A 24,954-nucleotide genomic window follows, 5' to 3' on the forward strand; every position below is an offset into this window, starting at 1 on the left:
TGAGAATAGTTGCAGGAAAGGATACCATGGGGAGAAGACAGAGATATGGAAAAGAGGGAGAAAGAGGGGCACGCAGAGGGAGGAGGAGTAAAAATGAAAGAAGTGCAAGTAGAGAAGAGGGAGGTAAGATTAATAAGAGGCAGTAAGAGAAGGGATGATAATATGAGATAAAAAAATGAACTAAAGATAGAGGGGTATGATCCCATTTGTTTGCCTTCCTATGGGGATTGACAAAGGCATGCCATTTCCCTTTTGGAAGGTGAGCCCTACAGAGAGTGCTTGCAGCACTGAATGATTTTACCACTGCACTTTCTTAATGGTGAAATTCTTATATGCAGCTGGAGTGGGAATTTAAATATAATTAATTTTAAATGAGCAGATTGAGGCCAACATCACAGGCATCACTGCCTGTGACACTGCTGTATCCATGCCCTGCTGCTACTTTATGGCAGCCTGCTTTTGCAGGCAGAAAATTCAGACTTTGACCTCCACCAGGACATGCCCAGTTGAAGAACAAAGCCCCTCCACCCAGAAATGACTAGCTGGCATAAAACATTCAACCCCCCCCCCCCCTTCTTGGCTCCATCCACTACCAAGTGCTAATTAAACTTAGGTTATCTGAGATTCCATCAGGTTCCATCTTTCTAACCAATGAGGTCAAAGTTCGCCTTCACATCTTAATTAATAGTCATACAGGGGCAGTCCGTGCTATTGGACTGCCGGACTGCAACCCCCTCAACTTTAAAGTAAAGAAAAATAAAGAAATAAAAAGAAAAAAAAATTAAAAATATCGCAGACTTTCACGCATACGCAGTAGTCTGGACTGCTGCTGAAACAGTCTAAAGCATGCGCAGATTGTCTCAGCAGCAGTCCTGACTGGGGAAACATGAAGAACGGAGCTCCCAGAAGTCTATGCAGTTTTAAACTGCATAGACTGTCCTGGAACTCGCTGGGAAAACGCGTCGGGGTCGGACTGCAACGTCAGCAGTCTGGAATTTGCTGCAGTCTCATTGGGCGTCGATCTCGCGACAGGCAGAGTCTGGTGTGGATTGGAGTTTGCTGCAGTCTCGTTGTGGGAAGATCTCGCGACGGGGATGTGCGCGGGCGGATTTTCGTACTATCGGACAGGGATTTGGATTTATGCTACAGAGAAAGATCGGGCAGGGATTTGGATTTATGCTACAGGGAAAGATTGGACAGGGATTTGGATTTATGCTACAGGTAAGTGTGTGTGTGTGTGTGTGTGTGTGTGTGTGTGTGTGTGTGTGTGTGTGTGTGTGTGTGTGTGTGTGTGTGTGTGTGTGTGTGTACTGGTGGTTAGACTCATGGTGGTGTGGTAGGGAATACCTCAGGCTTGACCCCTGTACCTTGTATGCAGGTGTTAAAGAGGTGAATTCCCTACCCACCACCATTTGTAAATAAATTGCAGATTTTTGCCTCATATTTGATCTGATCTGTTCCTCATAATATCTGTGGTTTGTAAATGTTGCAATGCTTGATATTTGATGGTGCATTGTTAGCATTGTTGCCTCACAGCTGCAGGTTCTCAGGTTTGATTCTTGGCTGGGGTGCTGTCTTTGTGGGGTCTGTATCTTCTCCCTGTGTTTGTGTGGGTTTGCTTTTGTGTCCTCCCATGTTGCAAAGACATGTCTGCATTATTTCTTCCTGGGCCTCTGCTGAAAATTGTTTTTTTATTCCAAGTCAGACTGTCCCAATTAACAAATGTTAAATAAAATTGACAGGCATTTGAATTTCAGACTTCAGGTTTCTGAATGTTTATTTCCTTACATATTTGATGGTGCAGTGGCAGTATTGTTGTCTCACAGCTATAGGTTTTCTGGTTTGATTCTTGGCTGGGGTGCCTTCTGTGTGGAGTCTGCATCTTATCCCTGTGTTTGTGTGGATTTGCTCTGGTGTCCTGCCATTTTACAAAGACATGTATCTACAGTATTTCTCCCTGGGCCTCTGCTGAAAATTGTTTTTGTTCCATCAGAAGTAAAATTGACAGGCATTTGAATTTCAGACTTCATATTCTTCAGAAAATGCATAGTAAAACAACTTTTTATTCTAGCAATAAATATATAGTAACACAACCTTTTATTATAGCAATTTTCTAAGTTTATAAGATGACTATTTGAAATTTGTCCTTATTTTTGGGACTGTATTACCCTGTTATTGGCTTTGTCCAGGTTTTTTGTGCTAAGGTTGACAGCTATGGCAAGAACTGAATTCACTGAATATGTTTGAGGGTTGTATTCCCTCATTACTGGGTTTGTCCAGGTGTTTTGTGCTAAGAGGTTGACAGCTATGGTGAGAACTGAATTTATTAAATGATAGCCATTTAAGTTTCAGTCTTCCTCTCTTTCACAAAGCGGCTGATTTGGCGTAGTGGTATGTTGCTCTGACTGTTTTGCACAGGGACCTTGGCAGTAAAATGTATGGTGGTAACACAGCATTTTTCTTTCATAAAGCAAGTGATTTGGCATAGTGGTATGTTGCTCTGACTCATTTGCACAGGGACATTGGCAGTAAAATGTATGGTGGTAACACAGCATTTTATTCTAGCAGCTTTCCAAGATTATACAAGCAATGTTTAATGTGTCCCTGGTTTTTGCCCTTTGACCCACCTGAATAAATTTGGCTTTTTCCAGATTTCTTGTGCTGCGAAGTTGAGATGCAGTTGAGTATTGAGTAGATTTTACAAGGAGCTGAGAGCTGCAGGGGAAGAGAAGTTTAGTGCTGATTATGCTAAGTCAGCTCACATTGCGAATAGCACAACAGGTTGTGTACTTGCTTTTGATGCAGAAGGTTGTTGGTTCTACTCCCATAAGGGGTGAATGCTGCCATACTGAAAGTTAAGATACTAACTATGAGCCTGATATCAGTTTGCCATCCATTTCCTATTGCAATATTACTAGCTTATTGTTAATGTAATTTTAGGCAATTTATTCCTCAGGGGCATCAGACACTTTATTTTCCGATTAAACCATGAAATATAAAGGTGATTGCTAGCAGCAACCTCTTCATTACAGATTTATTTAATGTGTAATTATTTGATGACTTTTTTACTACTTCAGAGACTGTGCATATTTACTGATAATGGTGGACTGTAGAATTGTGCATATTTACTGATAATAGTGGACTGTAGAAGTTTGAGTAGACTTTTATGATGGAAATGTTCTGAATTGGGCAGTTTTGTCATTGGTGCATGCGTTTTATTTCATTGTTTACTGGAAAAATGTTCAAAGCAATAGGAAGGTTTATCAAAGAGCACATGTATGTTTCATATGCAAGGGGCCTATGATTTGAAAACAGCCCAGAATTAATCTTTATCTGCCACGGGTAAAATGTATTTTCTTTGAATGTGGGTTTCAATGTTGTTTCAATGAATGTGAGTTTCAATGGCAGAGAAGTTTTAATGCCAAGTTTGTTTAGCAGATGTTTTAGTGTTTGTGCTGTAAAATGCAAAATAAAACTTTCAAATGAAGTTCAAATCATCACAGAAGTAAATCTGAAGGTTTTGTGAGGGGGAAGGGCAGCAAACTTAGGCAGCCCCAGCTGAACCATACGTCCCAACTGTCCAGATTTTCAAAGAATTAATAGATTTTTTGCTTCTTATTTTTGGTTTGTTCCTCATAAAATTTGTGTTTTTCTGGCAAATCATTTAGGAATTAGGTCACTAAATAATGACACACTGAGTTTCAGACGTCATAACCTTCAGACAAATTCATGCTAAAGTAAGACCTGTTCTATCAACTGTCTCAGTTTATACAAGCACAATTTTTAGTACTGTTTATATGTTCCCCCAATATATTTGGCCTTGTCCAGATTTATTGCATTAACAGGTTGAGATGAGAGGTACATGCAAATAAATTGCTTTATAGAATTAGGCATAACCAGACCTCTCAACTGTCCCTGATTTTGGCTCAAAATGTTGCTGCTCCCCTAATGATCTCTCCGCAAAATAGCAATTTTGGAAGAAAACATGGAGGGTTTATAATTAAGAAATAACTGTAATAATCAGTTAGATTACTTTTATTTCAGAAATGCATGTAGATTATTTTATTTTATCAGCTGCTCAAGTTAGCAGTACTAATATTAAAGTATCCCTTCTTTGACAGGTTCCCAGCTGTATTGTGTTGCTATTTTAGATTTTTACATCACATTTTTGGTCCATTTTTCATAAAATTGTGTTTTTTTGGCAAATTAGTGACAAATCATTAAAGACTGAAGTTAGAAAATAATGACAGACATTTGAGTTTCAGATTTCATACCATTCAGAAATTTCATACTAATGCAAGACCTCTATTATCTTTCTAAGTTTATAAGAGCAATATTTTAAAAATTGTCCTTATTTTTGGACCTTTGTCCCATTTCTTTGTATGGCTTTGTCCAGATTTCTTGCTCTGAGGTTGAGAGGTATGACAAATGTGTCAGGGCCATCACAAGTCAGCCAGAGACATTTCAAACTGTGACATACTTGTTGCACCCCACTCCCCCATGTAGTGACTCTGGATGTGTCGAAGCAAGGAAAGAAGTAGTTATGCAGTGTAAATGTGCAGAGTATCCCCCCATCCAAGGCAGACACAAGTACTAGAGTGGCTTTTCATCTGTCCTTGATTTTTACAGAATGGTCTGGTTTCTGTCATATTTTTTGTACTGTTGATTTATGCTTATTACTCAAAGTGCCTGTTGCTCTGTGTTTAAGTAGCAATACTTTAATGACCATTAGGTAAGCTTGGCTGAGATTGCAAGATGCAAGTAAGCTTTAATAAGCATACTGTTAAAGAATTGCCAACATTGAAAGCCTTTCTGTTGCCATGTAGAGAATACTTAACTAGATAATGTATAAGCCTTGGATATTGAAATGCATATGTCAGTATTTGTAATAAAGGACAGGATTACATTATTTTAAGAGTCTCATTACACTTGGAGACTTCCAGTCATCTCTGCAGGCTTTACCCGTAAACAGAATGCCAATCGTGTGGTCCATAACCTGTACAGTAATCCTTTGTGTGGTCCATAACCTGTACAGTAATCCTTTTAAGCAATGTATCTTGAGCTTATTTCTTGTTTGCTTTTCATTTTTTTACTTTGATCATGTTTTCCCCATGAAACAAGTAGATGTCAGGCAGCAGGTCTTTTTCTGGATAAGGAACATTTTTACAAGTGGGGGCATCAGAGATTTCTACTTTCAGCATGTTACTTGGTACTTTAATAAAGCTGAATATAAATTATAATTAGAACTGCAGTGCAAGAAGTGGTTTGAGTTGAGTGCTGCTTGTTTTTCTTATACGTGATATTGACTGGCATTCCATTAATGTATTTAAAAAAAGTAATTTATTTTTTCATGCCTCACAACCTTTTTTGTTTCCATCTAGATATTAAGCTGTCATGCAGCCAATGCATTGAAATATTTTTATTTTTCTACACTTCATTTTGTCTTGATTGGACTCTCATAATGACGGTTTGGCACCCAGGGCAGTATATTTAGTTTTTGTGGTTTTGAGCATAGCTCCTCCCCTTTCTACTTGGCCGCACTCCTTCCCATTGACCCCCACCCATTCAGCTGTCTCCTGCAGCCCCCCTTTGATTTGAAGTCACCAGCCGCCACTGTAGTCATATTAGAAATTATCCAAAATATATCAGTTTTGTCATGGGGCTATCAAATCTAGAAAAAAAAAACCAGTTGACTGTAATTTTTCTTTAGGTTGTAAACATCTCAAGGGAGAGGTAAAAGTTTATTCAGCAGGATAGTCAGTTCTTTTCCATATACTATCTTGAATTCTCTGATATACACTCCCTAATTTTTGAAAGTTTTTTTTTCTTTTATTTGGATTCCAAGCATTATGATTGTAACACATTTCCACTAAGTGCCTCAACAAAGACATTAGTGATGGCTTCTGTCATTTGCTTCCTGTCAGATGAGGCATACTTCATTACATCATTTATCCTTGCATCAATAGTGGTGAGTTTTTACTTTCCTCTTTAGCACTGATTTTTTATCCCATTAGTAATACATCTCCCCTTAAATTTTGACAAATGTGTCCAAGTAACTCTTTCCTTACTCAGTCTGCTCATGAAGCCACCTGTTTTTTTTCACCAACGTATTCCTAATTTTAAGGATTTTACATCAATGAGCAATCCACCCTCAGCACTTTGCCTTTGTTTTTCTTAGTTGCTTTTGTTTAAGGATGAATTCTCTTTATATAAATGCTGCTGTAGAATGCATCATTTTCCCAATACCATAATTTATTCTTTTATATGCAGAGTTATCTGACTGTATGGCTGAATATAACCCTTTATTGATTGGTACTAGGTAATGAGGTGAGAGACTTTAGAGGTAACCTTGGCAAATAGAAATGCTCTGTTTGAAATGTATGATTGTGTAAGTACCCCCACTGTCAATGACAACATTCCTCATACATCCCTCACTTTATTCTTACTATGTACAATTTCAAAAGGAAACCAGATGATGAATGAATGTGATTCTGTGTCTGTTGTAAGAGACAGACAATTCTGTCTCTGTCTCTGTCTCTGTCTCTCTCTCTCTCTCTCTCTCCCTCTCTCTGCTTCATATGTTGCTATACTAATTATTAGTAACAGGAGAGTCTTTGTATACCCTCAGGCTATTTGCACTCAGCCTGACATGTCCTTGATTTACCTGGTTTACAAAGCAGGTGTGTTTAGAAAATTGCAATTGTGATAAATAAAATTGTTTTGACTATTAGATTTACTATTACATTTACTTTATGATGCTTTATACTTGTTAGACCTATTTTCATAATCACCCATGGTACAAAAAAGGGGAAATGCTGCACTTTTTTTGTGACAAATATACAGTAAGATATTAAGAATACTACAGTGCAGCTTTGGTTATGTTGCACATTTCTAACTTGTAAGTAACATCACTCTTCTGACTTACCATTTCTTATATCTTGTTCTACAGTAAAAGTCTTCTAGTCAAATTAGGGAAAATTTGCTGTTTACTTTTATCCATTAGAATGTAAGGGATTGCTCACTCTTCTCAACAGCATAGTCTAAACAATAGCACACACGAATGTCGTCTGGGATCCGTAATAAATCAATAAAAGTATGAAAACCCCTGTATGTAATCCTTATACTCCACATATAGAGGGATTATAATTAACACACAACATAATAGCACTTAGGAGTACTTAGTACCAAAGAGGCTTAGCAATTAACATTTTTAATACAATGCTTATCTAATGCAGCTGCTTCTTATGGCAGTCTGCTGAATTATATAATCTCCTGTCCCTCCTGCAACATGGCAGTAAGAGGATAAGACAAGCACTGAAGTATTATGGGTATTATCAAATCTTCACATAATGACATATTCAGAAGCAAATGTAAAGAACTTTGCACACAACATATGAAGCTGACCTTCAATGCTCACGTATAGCACAAAGAGGCAAGCATTTGCAACAGTGGAAAGTGTACTTGGGGCAGCTTTGTTTCAATAACTGCTCTAACATAACTAATCAGTAAATTCAACAATTTATAGAAAAGTACTTCCAAGACTTATGCTTGATAAAAGAATCATACTAAAGTCCAGGCAAAGTATGAAGCCAGATGATTTCAACGTAGGCATATTTCACTAATGATATAGCTGTCCTTGTATTCAGTAAGATAACTTTCTTTACAGGTGTTCAAACTTATTCCAAGGCAAATACTTGTAATTCAGATGCTTCCATAAAAAATGTGGTTTCTCCTACTCTTGACTTAGGAAATGAAAATATTTTGAAGATAAGCTATTTACTTCCATCAAGTCTCCTGTTTCATCAAAGTGTTGCACATTTATAACTCAAATATTGTGTATGTGCATTTATCGTTCCTCAGTGTTCCAACTACACCAGGTCCCTAATCATTACTACCTTTAATAAATGCATACATTACTGCATTTTGATATTGTAGACAAGGAATGTAATGCAGGCTATCAGGGGTATGGCTCGTTGAATCACTGCATATTCACTTGACTATTAAGTCAAAAAATAATGCATAAAACATTACAAAAATTTGAATTTTACTGTTGCATTAGGCTGACTAAATGTGAAAACTAGCATCTGTGTATATTAGTTAATAGCCAGCTCCTTTTCATTTATTTATTTTACATACAAGGATAAATACAGCAATGTTTCAAAATTCAAGGAAAGGACAGAATAAATATTTTTACATTATATCTGGTTGTTTCACTTGGAATGTAAAATTTAGCTGGGTGCATTTTATTTTCAGACATATTTAGAAACAGACAAATAATAACTGTGACCAATGGTTTATGCATTTCCTACAAGGAAACTACAGCAATTAAAGGAAAAGGAGTTAAATGGCCTGATAGAAAAATAATGATGCAGTCCATATTGAACTGATTAAAAACTCTATGTGTTTTTAAAAGGATTCTGACTGGAAGCATAGTACTAGAAAGGGGACACATAGAAAGAATTACAGAATTATAGCAATGCAGCCGCCCTTCATTCTTTGAAATATATGAAGATCAGAAAAAAACAGTAAGGATGCTTTAAAAGACTCAGGACTAAATTTACATATTAATATGCTGTTGTTGCTGATGAAGAAATGATTTAGGTTATTGTTTGCTGCATTTTGACGTGTATGTATGTGTGTATATGTGTGTGTGTGTGTGTGTGTGTGTGTGTGTGTGTGTGTGTGTGTGTGTGTGTGTGTGTGTGTGTGTGTGTGTGTGTGTGTGTGTGTGTGTGTGTGTGTGTGTGCGTGTGTGCGTATATATATATATATATATATATATATATATATATATATATATATATATATATATATATGGGTCCATGTCAGAAGCTCAAGTTTTAAGAAACTCAAAATATAGTGTTGAGATGATGACAGAGTTTTAGAAAACCCACCCCATACATATTATACATACCATCTCCAAGATTGCACTACAGTAGGGAAAAGGGTAAATTCCCTGATCCTCACTGTACCGTGGTCTCCATTCAAAAGCCTTGAGTTTTTGGAAACTCGATCATATGGTCTTGACCATATCAGTTTCAGGATTCTCAAAACTTGAGCTTCTGACAGGGACCCATATATATATATATATATATATATATATATATATATATATATATATATATATATATATATATAGACAGATAGATATATATATAAAATTATTTATTTACTTTATAATTCAAGGAAGCAGGAAGCACTGATCAAAAGCAGAGTAGAGAGCATAATACTGATCAGTGGCTGTCACAGTACTGTAAAGATTGACATGGCAAACTGGGAAATCCTGAGAGCAGAAAGACACTCCTGTCCAGGGTGGGATGGAAGAACATTGCTTTTATTAATGTTCTTTCTGTTCAAAAGTCAGAGAGCCAGTGTGTGTGTGTGTGTGTGTGTGTGTGTGTGTGTGTGTGTGTGTGTGTGTGTGTGTGTGTGTGTGTGTGTGTGTGTGTGTGTGTGTAAAGGAGTTTAGCTAAAAGCCCATGGCTCAGCTCAACTAATAGTTTTTAAAATTTTACTCATGTTTCATATTGCTGATGGCAATGACATGGGGAAAAAGAAAGTACAGTTATGTAAGCTGAACCTACTATAAGAGCAGTTGTTCAGAAGATCACTGCTGCAGTAGTCTTAGCTATATGGGTTAGATCCTGCCAGTTTCCAAAGTTTCAGGTCACCTTCCACATGCACAAACTATCAAGCAGCTGAAGCTGTACTTACTAAAATACAAGTTTGGGTATGATGCCCTTAAGAACTTTCATGCCAGCAAAGAGGGAGGCTGAACCTTGAAAGGACAAGGCTAGGAATAATAAAAAAATAAATATCTACACCCTGTCATAAAAACACACACCAAAAAACAAGGGGGGTGGAGGATGGGAGCAGCAGTGATCATTCTAACATCTACTGTTATGCTACATTCAACTTACACAACTGTACTATGTGCTTTATATTAATCACTGCTGCAGTAGTCTCAGGTATATGGGTGGATTACCATAGCTAACTATAATTGGGAGGTGGAAGGAGAAGGGTCCAGGAGCCTCCGGAGCATGGTCCTACTAAAACATGATCTAGACCTACAGAAGGAATCCAGCTTATAGTGTTTTGCAAAAGTATGTACAGGGGACCAGGTAGCAGTTTCTAAAATACTTCTAGATTCAAACCCTTTCCAAAAAGCCATAGAAGAAGCCAATGTCCTTGTAGAGTGGACCTTGACCCTGCCTGGAACTGATTTGTAATGGTGAGTATAATAAAAGACAGCCATTAGGAAATATTCTGTTTTGAAACTCGTTGTACCTTCTTCTTACCTTCACAAGAAATGAACAATTGATCCAATCATCCAAAAGAGTTAGTTGTGTCAATATAGTGCCTGAGTTGTCTGTGGACATCCAAGGTATGTAGTATCCTTTCTCCCTTATTTTTAGGTACAGGAAAGAAAATGAGGAAATGGATAGTTTGACTTAAAGTAAACTCAGATCTTTTGGAGTTTTGAAAGTAAAATAGGAGTATTTGTCAGAGTTTGCTTTATTATGGTTGTAATACTGTACACAACATATGCACATTAATGCTGTTATACCATGTAATTTAAATACATAATTTAAATACATAATTTAAATACATATCTAGTAGTTCATGGTTGCAATCGCACTTTATTTCTCTGTAAATTGCTTTATTGTGACATAACTCATCACCCACATCCATTTGTTGCCTCAAATAGGTGATTACCTTGTTAAATGGGGGTTGAGGTATATATAAGGAAGTTTGTAGTATGTGTTATTTATTCTGATGAAGTCTCCGTTACATGGAGACGAAAGCGCTTAATCTGTATTTAAAGTATTTACATTTTTAATTATTTTTTTGTTTTTCGTGTGTAATAAATTTATTTTGAATTTATTCAAACCTTATTTCATGGCAGTTACTTGTATTTAAGGTATTGGACAGCCTTTATAGTGCCGGAGCACGTTTTTTATCCTTCAGTCAGATTGATTTTTCAGGTTTTGTGGTAAACTCAGATACCACTATAGGCATAAAAGAAGGATTAGCTATCAAAGAAACCCTGTTCTTGTGGAAAATTATATAGGGTTGACTCACCATAAGAGCTTGCAACTCAGATACCTTCTTGCAAAGGTCAAAGCAATCAATAAAACTGCATTCCATGGTAATAACCTTAAGTCAGTCAGATTAGCTGGCTCAAATGGAGTAAGCATCAGCTTCTCTAAAAAACTAAAAATTCCCTGTCACAAAGATAAGCAAGTTGTCTAAATACAGAAAAATGTGGATACCGTGTAGTCTGCAATGAGCCATAACTGCAGCAAGACACTTTGTGAACATTCTTGATACAGTGGGTAGTCCAACAGGCAAGGCAGAAAAAATGATAGTGAGATCCAGATACACAAAATCTTAAGAAATGCTTAAATATGGATGAGTAGGAATGTGATGATAAATATCTTTTAAATCCAGTGTTACCAGGGAATTTGGCAGTGAAGTGACATCATTTTGAATTTAGGCCCTGTCACAAACAGGTTTAGGAAAGAAAGAGCAAGAACTGCTCTCCAAGCATTTTCTTTCTTTGGGATTAGGAAATATCCTCAAATAAAACCACTTCCCCACCTGGGAAGGAGAAACTGGTTCTAGCACTCCATGGGAAAGCATGTGGTAAAGAACAGGTGAAAACAAAACAGTCTGATCTGCAGGATGACAACTGATCCCTTGGAAAGGTGGAATTTCCTGCCATTGCCATCTGTAACCTTGATGAATTTTTTTTAGATCCCATTTGACTGAAACTTTCTGTTGTCAAAGAGAAAACTAAAGATTCAGACTTTCTGGAAGAGAAAGAGGACCAGGGTGGAAGGGGTCACAAGGTCTCTTGAACAGTCAGTCTGACTTGTTGAATTGTCCTTGGTTTTGGGAGGTTTGAGACTTCTTTTGGAGCTTCCTTATCACTTCTTAATTGTCTGCTTGCCTGAATTGTGTTGAGATGGTTTATTCTGTTTTTGCCAAAACTGGATGAGGAGAAAGAAAATCCCTTGGGCAATTTGGAAAAGGAGGGCTGAAAAATCTTAACAATTCCCTAGATCAGCTTGTCCCTTTCATCACACATTTTGATCAACTCTGCAGCAGAGGTTCAAAACACTAAATCTCTATCAAAAAGAGAATTTAAAATACCATTTTAACATTATCTAGAAAGTTCTGAGAATGTAGCCAAGCAAACCTCCTTAAAACCATACCAGTGGTCATAGCCCTGGAAGACGTATCAACAGAGTCATACACACGCCACCAACAATGAGTAGTGACCCATGCAGTAGAAGAAACTGAATTATTTAAAGCATTTTTTTCTTCACAAGACGAAACTGTAGATAAAACACTATTCATACTTTCACTATATGTCATGATAAACCTTCACATATGACCCTGACAATTTAAAATTCTGAAATTCAAAGTTGCAGACCTTTACACATTTTTCCCATACCAATCAATAATGTTCCCATCCTTATTAGAAAGAGTAGGATTGGAATGAACTAAGTGCTTAGCAGCAAAGGAGCCAACTAAGGCTATAGCTACTTGGTCAGAGTTGGGAATAGTGTATAAAAATGTAAAAGACTGAAGAGCTTTATGCAACTGATCTGCCTTGTTAGGGACCACTGGCTGGGTCTCAGGAAAAGTGCAGGCAGTAAAACACACAACCTCTAAAGCAGACAGGACAGAAGGAATGTGTGTAGGTTCTGCAAAATCCTTATGTAACAGCTCATAAGATTTTTTGAGGGACTGAGAAACCTCAGTGTTCTCCCACTGAAAACAGTGGGACATTCCAACAACAGTCTTAGAGAAAGAGAAACCTCAACAGGGAGAATCAGAAAGAGATGTCTATTCTGAGTCTGAATCAGAAATCAAGGAAAAAGCCCTACATTCATCTCTGTATCTACCTGTTCAGATTCAAACCTTGGATCTCTTCCGGAAAGGAGGCATCCCTCTATCTTTTACCAAAAACTACTTCATAAGAAGGATCAATAGTCTGACTCAAACCCTGAGTCAGTCCCAGTAAACTACTTCTATCTAAAGGAATCTGAGGATCAGTAGATACGTGCTTCATTTTCTGTTTCTTTTTGACAGGAAAAATGGGGCCAACCATGTTACTAATGGCAGCCATTGCTTCCTAAGGAATGGACACAGCATTCTGACACAACAAAAAAAACTTCCCTGTTCCCTCTCCCAGGACCAACAGGAGTGGTCCTCCCTTGCCCACTGAGGGAACCTCAACAGCCGGAGAGGATGTGGCTAATCCCCAGTCCATTATGGGTGTAGGTGCTACACCAGAGAGATCTGGGGTAAAAGGTGAGTGGTCTGACGTACAACAAATGGCCATAGCAGGATGACCCACTGCAGTTGAGGCAAATTGCTCACCTGCTGTGGTGGCAAAGGCTGCTTGTTTAACTTTTTTTTTTGTGGCTGGAAGAAAGACTGACCATAGAAGTGATGATCTCTTCCATGGTCAGGCCAAATATTATTCCTCTATCTTGGAGAAAACAAGCAACTACGCCAGTAATACCACCAGTCCACAAATGTTACTTTTTTGATAGAAAACAACACAGTAAAAAGCATTTTCAAACAAGATGGCAGTCCCACAACCTTAAAATAATAAAATTGTTTCATAGAAAATACTTTATCAGTAAGATAACACTGCATTTAAACTGACAGAAATGAGTGCTCTGTTTAAAAGTATGTTACAGTTTCAAGACAATCAATTAAAAAAAAAAAAAAAAAAAACAACAGTCCTGACTTTAAAATAACTTTCCTGAAGAGTAAAGTAATAAAACATCAGTAAGAAATAGGAAAATGGAAGTTTTTTTTTCCAAAGGAATTTATCTGCCTAGCTAAGGAAAGTACACGCCGACTGTCAATCCTCAAAAGCCTCAGAGGAGTGGTGTACTTTGCAGTGGCAGTAAAGCTCTGAAGGGTTTTCCACCCACACTTGTCTTTTAGTCAACTCAGCTCAAGCTGCTTCACAGTTTGAGTGTGTGTGAAAGGTGCCATGAAGCTTTGGAAACTGGCTGAGTAAGGCTACTACAGCAGTGATGAGTATGAAGAACATTGGGAGATGTGATGATAGCTAGATCCATACTCTTGAGATCATGATGGTCTGAGTACTTGTAGGGGGTGGTTCCATTGCATAACAGTATGACCAACAGCTTACTTGATAACACAAAATAAGAGTTATGTTCTTTGTTCACCCTCATTTTCTCATTTATTTTCTTTTAACATTTGGGGGTGAGGTGATAAAGAGGCCCATTACATTTGCCCCATTTCAGCCAACCTTAAGCAAGCCTTCTCGTGTAGTCTTTCTTGATATGCATTTTACTGTTGCCCTTCTTACACCTTTACCAGTCCATTCCATATCCTGACAAAAAACTGAGAATCGAAACTTGCAGGTGATATCCCCAGATGTGTCCTTTACAGAGTATTAAAATCTTTGTTTTTTCTAATGCTGATATTTTAACTAAACATGCCAGAACACAGAGGCAGTAAGCTCTGTAATTTGATACACTATCATGGCATTGTAACAAGGGAAATAGCATAGTAAGGATAATGTAATAACCTTATTCCACTGATTAATTTTGGCAGATAATAAAGGGTAGTTTATGCCACAGATTACACTATACTGAGCTTCCTTTGCACAAAGATGGTTACTGGATGGAAAGATAGGGTAGGTCCTCTCTATCAGAGGGTCAGCAGACTATGGTTTGGCATTTGATATGTGGACAGGACTCTCATGAAGAGTGATATGAAGTCAGAATAAGTTAGTGCTAGGATCAAGCAGAGAAGAGCAGCCAGGGGTGGGAATGATAATGTGAAGCAGAAGCTATATGAGTAATACTACAGCTAAAGCAGCATCTTTCTTCAGCAAATTCTGGGAAGTGTGAGTGCACATAGAGTGGGTGCCCTCAGTTTCTGGAAGTAGTGCACTTAGCTAGGCAAAATGTTTGAGGTCTTGTCATTGCAAGTGAGGTAAGTCCCTGGTGGAAAACCGCATTAAATTCTTCACTTTCTGCTTTGAAGGTAAACAGAAATATGACAATCTAATATAAAACACACACATATATATATATATATATATATATATATATATATATATATATATATATATATATGGGACTCATTCAGTGGAATGCACAAGTGGTTGAACATTTTCAGCTATGTCAAAATCCGTCAAATGGTAAATTAATCAAAAATATTTCTCAGTTGATTTTGAGATGCAGTTTGTATTTGTGCAAAATAACAATAGGAAAATCGCTGTGAATATATCCTTTCCCTGCTGTTATATGATTTCAGAGTTGGTATATATAAAATTGTGGGGCTTTGGGTGGGTGCAGGAAAAAAATCCAACTTTTGTGTTAGTGTGTACGCATGTGTGTGTGTGTGTGTGTGCTGTTTGCTCTACGTTTTTGGACCTTATGTGTAGTGGGATTGAGTGTGTTACTGAGAAAGGCTTAACTCAGTGGGAAATTCATAGCTTGGAAGTTTTTCCCATCACACTCAGATGTTCTGATTCAGAAACCATTCTACTACTGATGTTTTCCCCTCATAGGGCCACTGCATGGAGGGCAGTCTCACGGGTGGCACTACATGCTAATGTAATAGTCCAGGGAAGTAGCTAATATGAATTAGTTATCAGCTGTCTCCCTGGAAAAGTCTATGGCTCCCAATTTGCTCATGTGAGAAAAATGTTACTTTAGGAGGATAAATTGACTGGCATAAAACTGGTCACCCATTCACTGCTATGATAGTCCTTTTGGTGCATATAAGATAGGAGGAGACATGGCATGTGTGTGTGTGTGTGTGTGTGTGTGTGTGTGTGTGTGTGTGTGTGTGTGTGTGTGTGTGTGTGTGTGTGTGTGTGTGTGTGTGTGTGTTGGAACATGTTGGTGGATAACACTAATAGTGTAGTGCAGCATAAGGGGTGGACTGCACACGTGAGTGGGCTGCTCTTTCAATAAGATGTTAAACTGAGGCCCTGACTGCCTGAGTTGGAGGAAGCACGGGTTAATGTAAAAATCCAGTAGGGGTTCTTTATTTATATAATCCATATATATATGTGTGTGTGTGTGTGTGTGTGTGTGTGTGTGTGTGTGTGTGTGTGTGTGTGTGTGTGTGTGTATATACATAAAATCATATAAAACAAATAATTATCGCTTTTTAGACCTTCAGTCTAATTTCCATTATCAAAACCTTATTTTTTTTTCAACATCATTGTCAAGTCCCATCTTTCATTAAACATGATTTCCTTAACTCTCTGGTTACAAATTAACCATAATATAGCAAACATTTTTTTTATCAAATCTTTCAGTCTCTTTCTTATTTTTGTTTCTATAATACCCAAATTCAATCATATCCATGTTTATATTCTTCACTTCTTTAAATCCATTCACATTATCTATAATCTTTTTCCAACATTTTAGATCTTTTACATTCTAAAACAACATGGTCACAGGTTTCAGATTCACCACAATATAAACAAACCCCTGGATTCTCAAAAGCTTGCATGGCGTGCATGATTAGTATAAGACGTAATGTTGACAAAATGGAGGCCGAGCAATCCACGGACTTGCTCTTTTGACATGCTCAAGTGCTCTTGCAGTAGTCCTGAACGTTCCCAGCCCCAGTATGCAAATTACCCCATTTGTAGTTGAAAACCATGCAAATGAGGTAAATCTGCTATCCAGCAAGCTGGAATCAGGCCATGCAGGACTAACATAATTTGCAGAAATGTACTCGGTTAGTAACCAAGTACGGTTCTGCAAAATCCAAAACGGAGACATGACAGCTCCAAATAAAAGCTGCATATCATTGAGGAAGCATGCCAATGGCCAAGTATAAGGCCATTGGCATTGCAAACAATGCAAAGCATAAAAAATACAACTTTTATTTTATTTCCACCGATCATGGCATTGGGCAGTGGTGTGCAAATGGGATCGGTGGGAAAATAAGAAAATAAACCTAAAACAAGCATTCTAACTAAAATCAGTATTCTGCCATGCAAGACAATGGCAGGCAAAAGACAACCTGGCCAGTGAATAGTGGATGCTAAGGGGCGAGGCTCAATGTGACACATGTAACTATGCATTAGCTGTCATTCCTATGCAAATGAGGGGAAGTGTAGTGAATCCCAGTTTTCTCCAGCATGTGAGGCAGGTCCCAACAATGTAAGAGTATGAATAGCCGAGTGCAAGACTAGGAGGTAGGTGACATCATGGGTGGGTGTGTCAGGCATACTGTAAGCGGATTGGAGCCCTGTGGCTTGAGTTTGCTCCTAGCTTAGCACAGCTAAGCACAGCTAAGATAGGGGGTGTTTTGAAACCTGCCTAGCACTTTTGACAAGTTGTAAGCAGGTGTGCGCGCCACAGACCGGGATTTAAAGTAAGAAAAAGGAAGTTAAACCAGGAAATAGCAGCAGTGTGCACATTTGAGTACTCCAATTGCACGGCTTGCCCCCAGGCTGAAACAGAAGGGCAATGGGAAGGGAAAACAGCAGTAGGAAAGTAATCAAGGGGTACTAGCTTAGCTGCCAGGTGAAACGTATCAGAACCAGCCAATTGCACAGACAGCAGACTAGCCCAGCCCAAAACACTACTATAAACTATATAAACACCTACCCCTTTGTTTTTTCCCACACTCTACATCACCGGTGTAAACAAGCAGGGAACTTTTAACACTCACAACAGCAAAATGTTAGGGGCTGCAATAGCTGTCATACAAATTGTGGAAGAGGCTGAGGGTGGTGAGGATGTTAATGCTGCCGACCAACCCACAGTGAGGAGACGGAGGAGAGTCTACAGACCAAGGTGACCTACCAAGGGCTACATGAGCTGGAGGCAGTGGAGGTTATAGGGTAGACAGGGACCTCCTACATCAAATTATGGAGCTGTACTGGCCACGCCTCACACACAGAACTAACAGAGGAGAACCCATGCCAGTGGGCACCAAGGTAGGTGTAGGCCTCAGAATACCAGCTAGAGGTACCTTCCAAAGGCCAACTGGGGATATGATGGGGATTTCACAGGCATCAGCATCCAGGGTACTCCACCAGTTCCTGGATGCCATGTCAGCACATGTCAGTGAGCACATATATTTCCCCATCACCCTTGAGGCGTTGGCCAGCAATATGCATCTCTTCCACCAAATAGCAGAATAACCTGAGGTAGTGGGTGCAATAGACTGCACGCACATACACATCAAAGCACCACCCGGTGAGCAGGGTAGGGTCTACATCAACTGGAAGGGCTTCCCTTCCATCAACTGCCAGGTTGTGTGTGATGCCCAGGGCATAATACTGAACGTGTGTGCTGGTTGCCCTGGAAGCTATCATGATTCCCACATCTGGCATCTGACACAGCTGCACCAGAAATTTGCCGATGGGGACTTCCCACATGGTCACCTAATGGGGGATACTGGATACGCACTGGAGCCGTGGCTGATGACACCCATCAGAAATGCACACACACCCGAACAAGAACTCCATAATGAAGCACACACACAAACATGAATCATAATAGAGCGTGTGTTTGGGATAATCAAGTCATGGTTCCAGTGCCTGGACACATCCAGTGGAGCCTTGCAGTACTCACCAACTACATGTACCCAAATCATCCTTGTATGTGCCATGCGGCACAATATGATACTGTGAAAGTAGCTGCAGCAGGAGCAGCATGGGGCAGGGCCACACAGCCCCCCACCATTGCCAAGGCCTACACAGGCACAGAGTGACTTGGAGGAGGAACAACCTGAACCTGCCCCAGTAGGCAGAAGGAGGCATGCCCACTATGCCCTGGCCCTGGCAAAGAGGCAATGCATAGCACATACTCTGACATGGAGGGACCTAGGGAGTAGCACCTCTCTCTGATTCTCACATACAGTAAAAGGGATGCCAAACATTACACTACCTGTGCCTAACCATGTGTATGGAGTGTACTATGTGCATCTGACATAGGCAGCCCTGCAGCACCACTCTCAATACTGGGACACCCACAAGATAAGGGACTCACACATGCCATTCAGGAGGGGGGGTCACATACCCAACAATAGTCACAGCCAGCAGGACAGGTGTAGACAAACGCAAACAAATGCTGTACTATGGCCTCTGAATGAGGGCTATGGGTCACCACCCCCAGGCCTACATAGACAGACTACAGCAGGCCAGGTAGTGGGAAGTCAGTTGTGAAGGCTAGAAAGTCAGAAACTAATATGTAGGTAATCAAAAGATAAGAACTGTAGTACACTGGTATGCCCTAGCCAACATAATAGGTAAGACTACAGACTGAAATGGAGTACTTGACATACTAGTACAGTCCAAGCAAATGTGTACAAGTGTCAGGTGTGCCCCCCATTCTACGTAGACATATAGTAACAGTCAGGTGTCCCCCCCACTCCTGTGTAGAAATGTAGAAATAGTCAGGTGTGCCCTGCCCCATTCCTACATAAAGATATAGTAACAGTCAGGTGTGCCCCCCCAATCATGTGTAGAAACATAGAAATAGTCAGGTCCCCCCCCCACTATGCAGACATGTAACAACGGTCAATGCCAAATGATCGGTGGATACCCTGCAGTCACAGCATGCTACCTGCTGGTGTACAACACAAAGGTCAGCACTGCAGTACAAACTACCTGGACTTGATCCACACATGCAATACAGATGGCCTTACTGGGCATGCTCACACACACAGAGAAATGAAGTTAATGTCAGTCAACAACATACTGAAAAGTCATACTGGGCATGCTCACACACTTAAGCACATGAAAGCCATGTCTGCAAACACCAGTGGACCAGACATATCTGGCAGTTGCAATTGTTAGTGGAGACACTTGTCAGTATGCACCACTCATGCCTTGCACACACAGTGGATAGAAATACAGACATATATGTAAGGACGACACACTATAATAAGCCAAAGGTAGATGGACATAGATGTTTGGAAGAGGGTGACAGTGACAAAGAGCCATCCAGGCCTGTCCCATCCAGCACACAGCCAAAGGGCCCCAAACACATGAGGTGCAGATGTCACTCATTGCAGATACTAGTGACCAGTACCTGTCAGCACCACAGACTATGTGATGCACGTACCAGCTGTGCAACATGACTGTACAAGGAAGTAGTCATCTAGTAGCTGTATACACGTAACTGTAACATATGACCCCATGGCGTGTCACCCCTAGATAAATGGGTTATGGCCCATGCACAAACCGCCAACCCCATAGCGCGACTATGACAAGCCTGCTGAGGTCATCCAATGTGAAATACACATTTGGGAGAGCTTTAGCCTAGTAATCTCTGTGGTGCATCCCATAACTGCGTACTGCTGTAGTGTAACAAACTAGTTAGGTAGAAGTTCTAGCCCCAGACCTGGCAACTGTGTGTGTTTGTATGCATGTCTGTCTGATTGTATAGAGAGCAATGCCTTTTAGACTACTCACACTCCTTACAATTCATATACCCACCTTTCACAAGGCTGCTGATGTCACCCACGTAGAAATACACCTCTGGGAAAGTTGTAGCCCAGTGATCTCCATAGCATGTCCTGTAACTGCATACGGCTATAGTGTGATAAAAGAGTTAGGTGGGAGTTCCAACCCCAGGCCTGCCAACTGTGTTTGTGTGCATGTCTGACTGTGTAGAGAACAATGCTTTTTAGGGTGCTCACATCCCTTACAATTCACATACCCACCTTTGGCAAGGCTGCTGATGTCACCTACCTAGAAATAAACCTGTCGGAAGGCTGTAGCCCAGTAATCTCCATAGCACATCCTGTAACTGTGTAGTGTGAATTAGAGCTGTGGAAGGGTTCCATCCCCACCCATGGCAGTTCTGGATGTTTTGTGGGTGTCATTGTCTGTGCAAGGAGAAATGTATTTTAGGCTAGTCACTTGCAGTGCATTTCAAATGCCCTACTTTGGCAATCCTGCTAATGTCATTCATTGTGAAATACACCTTTGGGGAAGAAGTTCTCTAGTAATCCCAATGGTGCATCCTATAGCAGCTCCATGCTGAAGTGTGAGACAAACCTCTGTTAGGGGTTCTATCCACCTACATGGTGGTTGTGGATGTATTGTGTGTGTCACTGTCTGTGTAGGGAGCAATGCATTGTAGGCTAGTCACTCGCAATATATTTCAAATGCCCTACTTTGGCAATCCTGCTGATGTCAGTCATTCTGAAATATACTTTCGGGGAAGGAGTACTCCAGTAATGTCCATGGTGTGTACTATAACTGTGTAGTGCTGTAGTGTAATAAACTAGCTAGGTAGGGGTTCTACTCCCAGACATGACAGGTGTGTTTGTAACCTGTATACTGTGTAGAGGTGGGTGTGACACCTGTGGCCAATGTGGAGTGGGTTTTGCTATTTCTTATATGGTGGCCCTACTATATATCACAATGTTCACCGTACAGGGATAACAGATGAGAAATGGCTGTGAGGCTGTGGTGCAAAGCCATACCCATAAATGTAACATCAAGGCCTGGCAATCACAGTTAGAAACCCCAGTATTACCCAGAGCACACTCTCACCCCATGTCTCAAACACACACACACACATGCCTAGGCAACAGCCAATATGTGGGTAGTACACTGCATATTGGCCACTGATAGTAACTATGGAGTGACAGCAGTGTGCTACAGAGGGCATGTCACCATGTCCATCTGTCCAATATGCACATATGTGCAGACAGTGCACATCCCCCATGTTCCCCAATGGACACCTGCACCACCTGTGGTGCCATCACATGTGGCCCACAATGGACATACCATGTCTGACAACATGCCCTGTATGGACAGATGCCACTGACACCAGGGAATGCTGTTAGCATGCTCTCAATGTAGGTGCAGGGTAATCCTGCTGGCCATTACCAGTTCCCTCCACAGGTGGGCAGGACTGGCACATCTGATAATAATCTGTGTTCACAACATGGGCCAGACACTCCAGGTAGAGTTTCACATGTTGCTGTACATGCATGTGGGAGGTGCGCACATCCCAGACATGGTCCATGTCATGGACTAAGGAACACATGCATGGCAAGCGATGCACAGCATTGGCCACACACAATAGTCACCCAGGTGACTGGATGGGGGACACAATACCCACCTGTGTGGGAAAATGCAGGCACTACATCCCTGAGCCATAATGCAGACCATTATCATGTGGCCTGATGCCAAGGTACACCCATCACCTAGCCTTGTACAGCTGTCTGGCATTGCACCACACACCCGTGCAGACATGCACCCATGCATGTCAGTACTGGCACCCTATGTGTTTGTGTGTGTGTGTTGTATGCTGCGTATGTTCACATCCATAGTCCCTACAACCCTCATGGGTATACTGCAGCATGCTGTCTGATGTCAGACACCTCCCCATACCCTTTGCACATACAACTCCCATATGACCTGTGTGGTGCATGTGATACCTGCACAGTGATGTGATGTGGGAATCCCACTACTGATGAGTTGTACTCCTGGTCCTGCTAAGTGTGTCAATGTGTGTGTGTGTCCCTGTGAGAGTGTGGCTGTGTTGATGCTGGCATCTGTTCATGCAGACAGGCACATGTACGTCACCTACCGTATAGCTACTGTATCCCTGTTGCAGATGTCACTCACTATCACATATATGTTCTGAGTGCTCCACAACAGGTAACCCACATGGCGCATCCAATAACTGCATCGAACCCTGATAGCACTACATAGTTTCAGGGGTTTGATACCATGTGCTAATATTTGTGTGACACAAACATGCATCAGTTTTACTCTCCCACCCCACCCTGACATGTCTTTGCCTCTGTCTGCCTCTCCCACCCCCTCTCTGGTGGATGTGGAGACCTACACCTGCTTTGCTTAGGCAGCAGCATGTGTATTTTAAGTGATGCTCATGATCAGCTGATGGCCTCTGCATGAATTGCAGCCCTCCCCCTAGCTGATTGCATGTTAAATAGCTGTGGTAACATTCCCATAGCCAATTGCATGGAAACACACTCCAATATCTAGGAACATCATGATGGTGTTGGCCCTTTTCATCCACTATGAGCAGGAACTAGATCTATTGTTTGGCAAACAGCATCTCAGATGGATTGGGGTTTACCTCTAACAACATACACTGTGGAAAGAGGGCAACAAACAGGAGAGGCATGTGCCTGACCTGACTACTGACTGTAAGTGCTGTTATACTGCATTTGGAGTAATGTTGGTTTAACAGTGTTTGTGTGGATATGGCTGTCGTACATGTCTCAATACCTGCCATGTCAGTTCCATGTTTATGAGGAATCCCCATCTGCCGGGTCATCTACAGACTGGGCAGTGTTGTGTCTTTGGTTTCATGTGTCACCCATGGAGCATCTATCTGTGGACTGCAGAAGGTAGTGTGAGGATTGCAGTCTGTAGATGGTGAAAGTCATGATAGTCACTGATGTCATATACCTCATAGGACATATGTTGCAACAATCCCTGTTACAACAGTAAACGTATGTGGTTATCTCAGCAACATGTCAATAATGGTCCTGTGTATATGCTTCCAGCGGCACCTCTGTCAACCTTTGTACATATGTCATGCATGAAGTGGTGCGTATGTGCTGTACATCATAATTAGTGTCATCATATCTGATAACAAGCCAGTGATATATCTGACTGTTACACATGTTATGTACAGTAGAGGGTTACATTTCATGACATTACCTGGACATTCTGTGGATGTTTGTACAGTACTGAGGCCTGTGTACATATGGTGAATTGACAGTATGTGTATTGTTAATATGTACCTTAGCCTGTGTACAGACTGTGGTAGATGTCATTGTTCTAGTTCCCCTCCTATCTGATGTTACATGCTGCTCCACTGTACGGTACTGTATTGGCATACATGTTTGTAGGGCCATACACACACATGTCCCATACTACAGACAGCCATCAGACCAAACTGTGTAGCAGGCCGGTATATGTATGGTCAGTCTGTGAGTGGCACATATGAGGATGGCGTAGAACAGACAGTCCATATACTGTAATATCATGCTAGCTAAACATATGATGCTGTGGCTGGGTTCACATTGGTTGTGGTTATGCACTTTCACACAGGTGTTTCTTACCCAGTGCTGTGACATGCCTGTTGAGCCTGCTTTATATGCAGGTACATGTGCATTCCCCCATAGGACATGTAGGCCAGTGTTGAGCCAGTCTGCCTGCAGCCTGCACAGTGAATTGTTACATGCCTAGCAGCTTAGTGTACTTACCCATTGAGATGTCATGTGCAGATACTTGCCAGATGTACCACTGCCGGGCCTCCCTTAACAGCCATGTATGTCAGACAGAGCAGTGGGATGCTGTGCAGATGTATGTCAATATCTAGTGGGTAGTATGTGGCCATGGCAATACCTCTTACAGGAGAACCGGCACACTCAAGGCAGCCACATATTTGTAGTAGGATCAGGAACTACAGACAGCCTGCGAGTAGAGTTGTGTTATGCTTTGTATAGTACTGGTGTTACAGGGTGTGTGTGTACATGCTAGTTTACCTTGGAATGCAGTCTGTCTGCATAGCTCACAACTGTGGGCCAATCATCTTGCTGACCAGAGCTATGCCTATCATGTCTTGTCTGTCCACTACACAGGTCCTGTGTCAGATATTACACTGGCAATGTGTGGGTTGAGTGCTATCGGTACATGGCTACATCCATGTCTGTTTCTAACCTCAATTTCCTGACTAAGGGTATGCTACAGACTATCCTGTAACACCAGCACCTTGCTTAGTGTATGGCATCAGTTGTCCACATTTGTGCCTGTATTCCAGCCTCTGTCCATCACCTACATACCAAGCTTTGCACATATGTCATGCTGTCTGTGGTTGTTCTGTAGTGGGCTGTGAGTATATCACACTGCCATTGCTGCCATCAGTCCACTGCTGTTGTATCCCCCACACATATGGTGGGGCTGGGGCCATATAT

This window comes from Protopterus annectens, chromosome 6.part0 (assembly GCF_019279795.1).
Source record: "Protopterus annectens isolate FY-2018-M chromosome 6.part0, PAN1.0, whole genome shotgun sequence".
Classification (NCBI taxonomy): domain Eukaryota; kingdom Metazoa; phylum Chordata; order Ceratodontiformes; family Protopteridae; genus Protopterus; species Protopterus annectens.